Source organism: Eurosta solidaginis, chromosome X (assembly GCF_040869045.1).
Source record: "Eurosta solidaginis isolate ZX-2024a chromosome X, ASM4086904v1, whole genome shotgun sequence".
Taxonomy (NCBI): Eukaryota; Metazoa; Arthropoda; class Insecta; order Diptera; family Tephritidae; genus Eurosta; species Eurosta solidaginis.
The window spans coordinates 159,246,117-159,252,965 of NC_090324.1; the positions used below are offsets into that span (position 1 = coordinate 159,246,117).

A 6,849-nucleotide genomic window follows, 5' to 3' on the forward strand; every position below is an offset into this window, starting at 1 on the left:
TTTTTGGAAAATGCCTAAGACAGCGTTCAAGTTCTAAGATTTGTGAAGAACCTGGCCTAATAAACGCCGTTATCAAACGTACAAGTGGCGTAACATTTCCTGGCTGATCCCACAAACCTGGCACCAACCAACAAGGAAAAAGTGCTCAGTATGGATCGGGTATAGTGCCGCTGCCCTCGCGTATTTCTAACAATAGCGAAAACATTTAAAAAAAAAAAACCAAAAAAACATAAGGCATTAATTCCAATATGTCTTGTTGCAATATGCCTTGTAAAACAGGAAATCCTGCTTCTTCAAGGGAACTAACCGCTGCTAGCTCTGGTTTGCACACTATATTTTATTGCCAGTATAGCGTTTCAAAGAAGTAGTGAAATGCAGTTTTGTGCACAGCATATTCTACAAATAGCAAAACCTGCAAAGAAAAAGAAAAGAAAGTCCATTAACACAAATGCATAAATGGGCATCGCAAAAGAGGTGACAACTGACGGCGCGGCCGACGCCGCAGTTGGAGCACCCCTTTTGCGATGCCGGTAACCTGAAAAACATTAAAACCGGAACGATACCGGCATACTTACCCATCCACTGTTCTGCATCTCCACCACCAGTCACCTGAAAAAGAAAAGAAAATTTATTAAAAATCTGAAATAACATAAAAAATAGTTATTGAAATAAATTTATTGCAAAATGTTTTACTACTTACCCTTGTGTCCAGCAACGCGTAAAATTCCACATGAATTGAAGCAAAAACGGTAAAATAAATCTTTCGATTCATTTTTGTTTTTGCTTCATTCTCTATACTGGAAGGCATATTTGTAACCAACGTATGTACATATGTATGTATGTATGCCTACTTGGTTCGGCATATTCTATTAGTGCTGCATAAAATGACACACTGATACCGAAAACCCGCAAAAGGAACAAAATCGGGATCGGCTTTTTTGACCCGGGCAGTCCCAAAACATACTTACGCACAAAACATAAAGGCAAACACCTCCTTAAAAAATTAATTGCTCTCATTTACAAACAAAAAAAAAAAAAAACAACCAAAAAATTTTTTTTGATTTTTTGATTTTTTTTGCCGTCGGTACTGCCTGTTTTTTTGGCGGGGGGCAGGACTTGTTGTTTCTCAACAACAAACATCACGAACAGTCATTATAAGGGCTCGGTACAAAAACAATACGGGTCCCGAAATAAAAGAATCCCGACACGACAAAATCCCGAAATGGAAAAAAGTCAACTGTTTCTACCGGCCTAATGTGCTACTGCCCCAGTGACCTAGTTTTTTTTCAAGGGCAAGCAAATACATATATGTATATATATTCGCACGCCACAAATTCACCATACCAGCTGTCAGCTGACCAATAAATACACGACAGGGTTGCACACCATCTCAAAATGATACGTGCAGATAGAACGCGTCGTGAAGAACGCATCGCCAATCTGCACGCAAGCACCGGCAGTTGGTACACTTTCCAATTTAATTACGATGTTCGCTATTCGTCATGAGCTGTCGCACAAAATTAAACCAATACCGTCGTCAGCCGCTACGGTTCGTTTAAACTCGGTTTATTCTTTTTTTAACGTACGTTTGTTAATAAAACACCACGCGTATCACGAAAACAAGTAATTTTGCGCGGGTGGCTTGGAATCACGTCCGCTCCAAACCTCCCACACACCGCAATCTTGCTGGTTATGTTGAAATATATAAGTTGCTCGAAATCACAGCACTAACTATTCTGCAAAAACACTCTCGTCGCTCCACGTCATTTGACTAGTCATTTGTACGGTGACAGGTTACATTCGTAGTCACATTTGCATGGGCGTGGGTAGGTTTGTGACCAGGTGTTTTGTAGGGTAATAACATAATACACAACTGACGAAATACATGCGCTGCAGCGAAAACGCGCATCACCCAACCAACCTCACGGCCACTCGCCCTGGCACATCCATAAAATGCCACAGTCGCCCTGAGAGCGACACGACACGTTATACGCTGGAGCGGAGACCTCGGCCTCTTCGTCCAGCCCAGAAAAAACCTCAAAACCCTCGAGTCTGGAACGGAGACCTCTGCCTCTTCGTCCAACCAACAAAAAAACCGCAAATCTGGAATGGAGACCTCGGCCTCTCCATCCGGACCGACAAAAAAAAAAAAAAAAAAAAAAAAAAAAAAAAACCAAAGAATAACAAACAATGGTGCCACTCTGGAACGGCGACCTCGGCCTCTTCGTCCAGCCTTACTGGCCATCGACAGTACACATATTATATTCTGAATTTCTATAGTTAAGAATTATGTATAATTCAATGGCAAGAAATATTCACTTCACTGTTCATAACCGCTAATTCTTTCATCTTAGCACAGGTGGCATGCTACGCAAGTCGAAAGGGATTCCCGGCCATTTTGCGTCGCAGACGAACGCTTCATTTAGATTAAGTTTAGTGTGTAAGTCTTATATTAATTTTCTCTCGTTTCAGCGGAGGTCATTGGCGGAAACGATGTTGCGTATCGCAAGGGGGGCCGGCATGTTTAGGCAGGATGCCTAACTTTTCCGCATCTGATTGCGACCCCCCCAATGCAACTCTGCAAATCGATACTCGATACTCGAATTAATTTGTAACCACCCACACCATCACCGCCACATGCATGTGCATGCAAGTACATGTACGTGTATGTGTGCTTTTTGTCAGCACTCATGCATATGCATGACATGGTTGATGTGTGGGTGCCTTTCCCCTCCAAAACGGAGGATTTTGCGGGTCAACGGTTGTGGCTTGCTATACAACCGGCCTCTTTGATTTCAACAGCCAACCAGCACGCATCTGCCGCCAACGATCTCTGCCGTTTTATACTCAGGTAATATTGTACCCTAGCTATTTATCTTTACTGAATAAAGATCATCCTTTATAACGAGAAATTCTCGCCTATTTGTTTATTTCATTATTCTACACGCCACATTCCCACTGAGATCGACCCCGGTGCGCCGACCTACGACTCAGGAGCATGCGCACCCCGGCCGAACATACAACATGCCTGAATCGGCGCGTTTACTTTTAACATTTAGCAGATCAAAAATAGTTTCTATACGCGATATGCGCCTGATATGCTTACGCGTCATATGAGTCATTTATGACTCTTACATGACTCATACATGTACAAATCTTTTTAAAGAAATTAAATTTTTCCGTCTGCGATGGTTGTCTGATATGAGTCTAAATATGTACGACATATGAGTCGTTTCTGCCTCGGAGTGCTCTTGTTCGTATGAATTTTGAACTCGTTAACAGACACATTTTAATTTATATTCTGAATAGTAAAGAATATATTAAACCAGTAACTAAAGATTTAAAAACGATTTTTCATACAAGTTTGCAAGGTTTACAGAGTTTGCGCACCTGGCAAACATTAAGGTCCATTTCTTCGCATTAAGTTTATACGTTTCCTAATTGAAGTCTTGTGACGCACGCATTATAATGGAATAAGATCTAGGTGCCAGCCCTTTATGATCATACGTATGTTTTAACTGGCAAGGCTAAGATGGTCGACTTATAAGCGGGCTGCTTACTATCTGAGCACTCATTTACATGTATACGAAATTTGAAACTAGCTGTAGAGTTGATCCCAGGTCCATTGGGCTTTGTGGTTATTCTTATGATATCCCGTATCCCGTCTATATACACCTCAGAGCGGGGCAAATAGTATGAAAAAAAAACAAAACTTCGACTTCAAGCTTTCACATCGATTTCTAAGATTCTAACCGCTCTCAATATGCTTGATAGTTTCAGTAGAATTTTATTTTTTTAAACAGACAATATCTGAAAGCTGCAGTTCAGATATTTGTGGTTAGTACGCGGTATATCAGGTTGCCTTACGCTCTCTAAATTTCACTATTAAAGCTGGGCTCAAGACTGGGTCGAAATAAGTTACAAAAGCCCGCCCCTAGATTTGAAGCTTATATTCCGAGGGTGTCGGAAATTGCTTTATAAATTTGTTTGATCCGTGCAAATTTGAGCGAATATGTCATTTCTATACATGAAAAATAATATATTTATATTAATGCTACGAATATTATATTTGTTGAACTGAGCTTCGTCAAACTTTTCTTTATTCACTGAAGCTTCAAAATGTATAAAGTAAGATTTTTTACATTGCTATATACGTACACATAGTTATATGTATTTTTTTGTCAACGTTACAAATTTAAACAGATATTGTATGAGATCTAAGCAGGTAAAGGTGCCAAGTTTGAGCCTCTTACTAAACTACCGTGATTTCTTTCAACCAACTCCTTCATACCATTGTACCATTTGCCTATTTTAGTATTTTCCATGCAAACCTTAAAAGCTTGACATCCTTCCATACTATTAAGTACCCCAAATACGGATAAATCAGCTAAATTCGGTCGATCGCCACTCATACATTTTGTTTACTTTTTCCAGCGCTGCATAAATGCGAGATCGCACATCATCGGTACGAGTATGTTGGCGTTGCAACATCTTACCCCACATGTCAACAGTGCCCACATTTACCATTAAATCGCGTTCCCATTTCGGGGAATACACATCCCACTCGTATGCCTTCGCAAACCATTCAAATGTTTCACGTGCTTCACCCAATGTACGATAGCAATTGGGTGACATGAGATGCACAAGAGGTGAGTCGGCCCATGTCCGCCATTTACGCTCTTTTTCTTGCATCTCTTTTAGTTAGATTTTTGGAGATTTTTCTAGTCAGGGGAAGTATTTATTTAGTCAGCCGGTATTAAGTAACACATTTTATCTCATTCGTGAAATCAAACTACTTGAAAATGACAACTTTACGAGTTGCATTATGTCGGTGCTTTGTGGCTCACAAAAAGCTTCGTCGTTTGCTTTACTTTAACTTCGAAAATCATGGCATAATGAATGGTATCCATGCCCATATACTATACAATGCAGAATTGCATGAGTAAACATTGCTAGAACAATTAAGTAATAAGCGCAAAATATTCCAAACCTAAGCCTAATAGGGACCGCAAATATTGTTAAATATTTTTAAGCTGTGGATTAAAGACAGCCGAGGGATTTCACAAAGCTTAAGTCAAATTATTACGTCTTAGACGATAAAGCCTACGCCGAAGATGACCTTCCCGTTTATACTGTCACTGCATATCGACTGCATGGCAAAGTCACTGAAACAGAACTTATCAAATACTTTAAACAATTTGGTGAGGTAGGCAAAGTGTATTTAATGCGCGATAAATATGCGACAGGCACGTCAGAACCACCAACTGGTGTAATAGATTTCGCGCAACCAGTAGCTGCAGCAAGAGCTCTACAACGTTCAAGTCATGAGTTGCAGAAAAGCGTTTCTTTGTGAGTGCCTGCGAGAGTTGACAACAACCTGAAGCATATAAAAAAAAAGTAGCGTTGATTTCAATGCACGTATTGCTACACTGAACCTGAATGGCGATTCGATTGATCTCCATTCACCTATGTGTACAAATATTTTGTAATGGAAGGCATATGTTCGCACTTGCCCTTACGCGATCAGATACGCTTCGCGGGTATGCCGACGTCTTCGTAATATCTTCAAGCATATCTGCAAGTATGCATCTGAAACCTTCAAAATGAACCACTTGACTGGTATGACTCTGTGGGATATATCTACGAGAATTTTTTTTGAAATGACTGGTGCTAATATATAGGAATTAATTGTTGCGGTGCCTTACAACTATCAAGATCGCATGGATGTCATTAGCGAGTTTAGTTTACGAATACGGCTTGTTAACCTCAATTGTAATAATGTTGAATCCGCTGGACTATTGCGTTTGTTGGAATGTTTTCATGCTGTCACCCATGTGAAATTGCACAACTTGCGCTGAACGATAGTGCTGTATTGGCCTTTAAAAGAAAAAAAAATTGCCTAACTTACGCGTGCTGGTGCCAGGTCAGATTTGTGAGTTGTCAGGAGAAGACTTTTTGACCACAATTGTTCCAAATTAATTTTTTACGAATTATCACAAATAGGTGTAGGCCAGTCCACGCCGTAGTAAAGAATGAAAGAACGGAAAATCAATTGATACATTTCCCGTTGTTTCAATTCATAGGAATTTTACATTTTATACACGGGCATGTATGAATGTGCGGTTTTTTTGTTTCTGCCGTTGGTATGCGGGTACCAGTGAGCGAACTTCTAAAATGGGAATGGTGGCAGACGAAAAAATGAATATAGTAGTTGTGGGTGGATTTTGTCCAAGAAAACAACAACTACAGTTTATACTTGGACAACACAATTCATGACTTATTGTAAAATACATAAAGAACATCTCACGGAAATAACACTTTCAACAAAACCATGTAAACAAAACCAAAACTCCATGTAAATTTATATATGCACAACTTATGCCTTAGGATACTCACTATCTCCTGAAATATACAAACAAAAAATTAACGAAACGTCTAATGCCAACAATAGTTTTCCTAAGTCCCAAAATAAAAAAAAAAAAAATGTAAGGCGCGATAACCTCCGAAGAGATCTAAGGCCGAGCTTCTCTTCCAATTTGCGTCGTGCTCCTCTTGATTTTCCCTACAAATTGGCCGGACGGGACCTACATGTTTTATGCCGACCCCGAACGGCATCTGCAAAGCAGATGAGTTTTCACTGAGAGCTTTTCATGGCAGAAATACACGCGGAGTGCTTGCCAAACACTGCCGAGGGGCGACCCCGCTTAGAAAAATTGTCTTCTAGTTGAAAAATCTTATTTCTAAAATTTTGATGTTGCTTTGCCCGGGAGTTGAACCCAGGGCATACGGTGTGATAGGCGGAGCACGCTACCCATCACACCACGGTGGCCGCCAAGTCCCAAAATCATG

At 40.3% G+C, this 6,849-nt stretch overlaps 1 pseudogene; it reads left to right on the forward strand.

Moving 5' to 3' along the window:
- Nucleotides 1-4,802: 4,802 nt before the first annotated feature.
- Nucleotides 4,803-5,979, forward strand: LOC137235223 (uncharacterized; annotated as a pseudogene).
- Nucleotides 5,980-6,849: the final 870 nt, after the last annotated feature.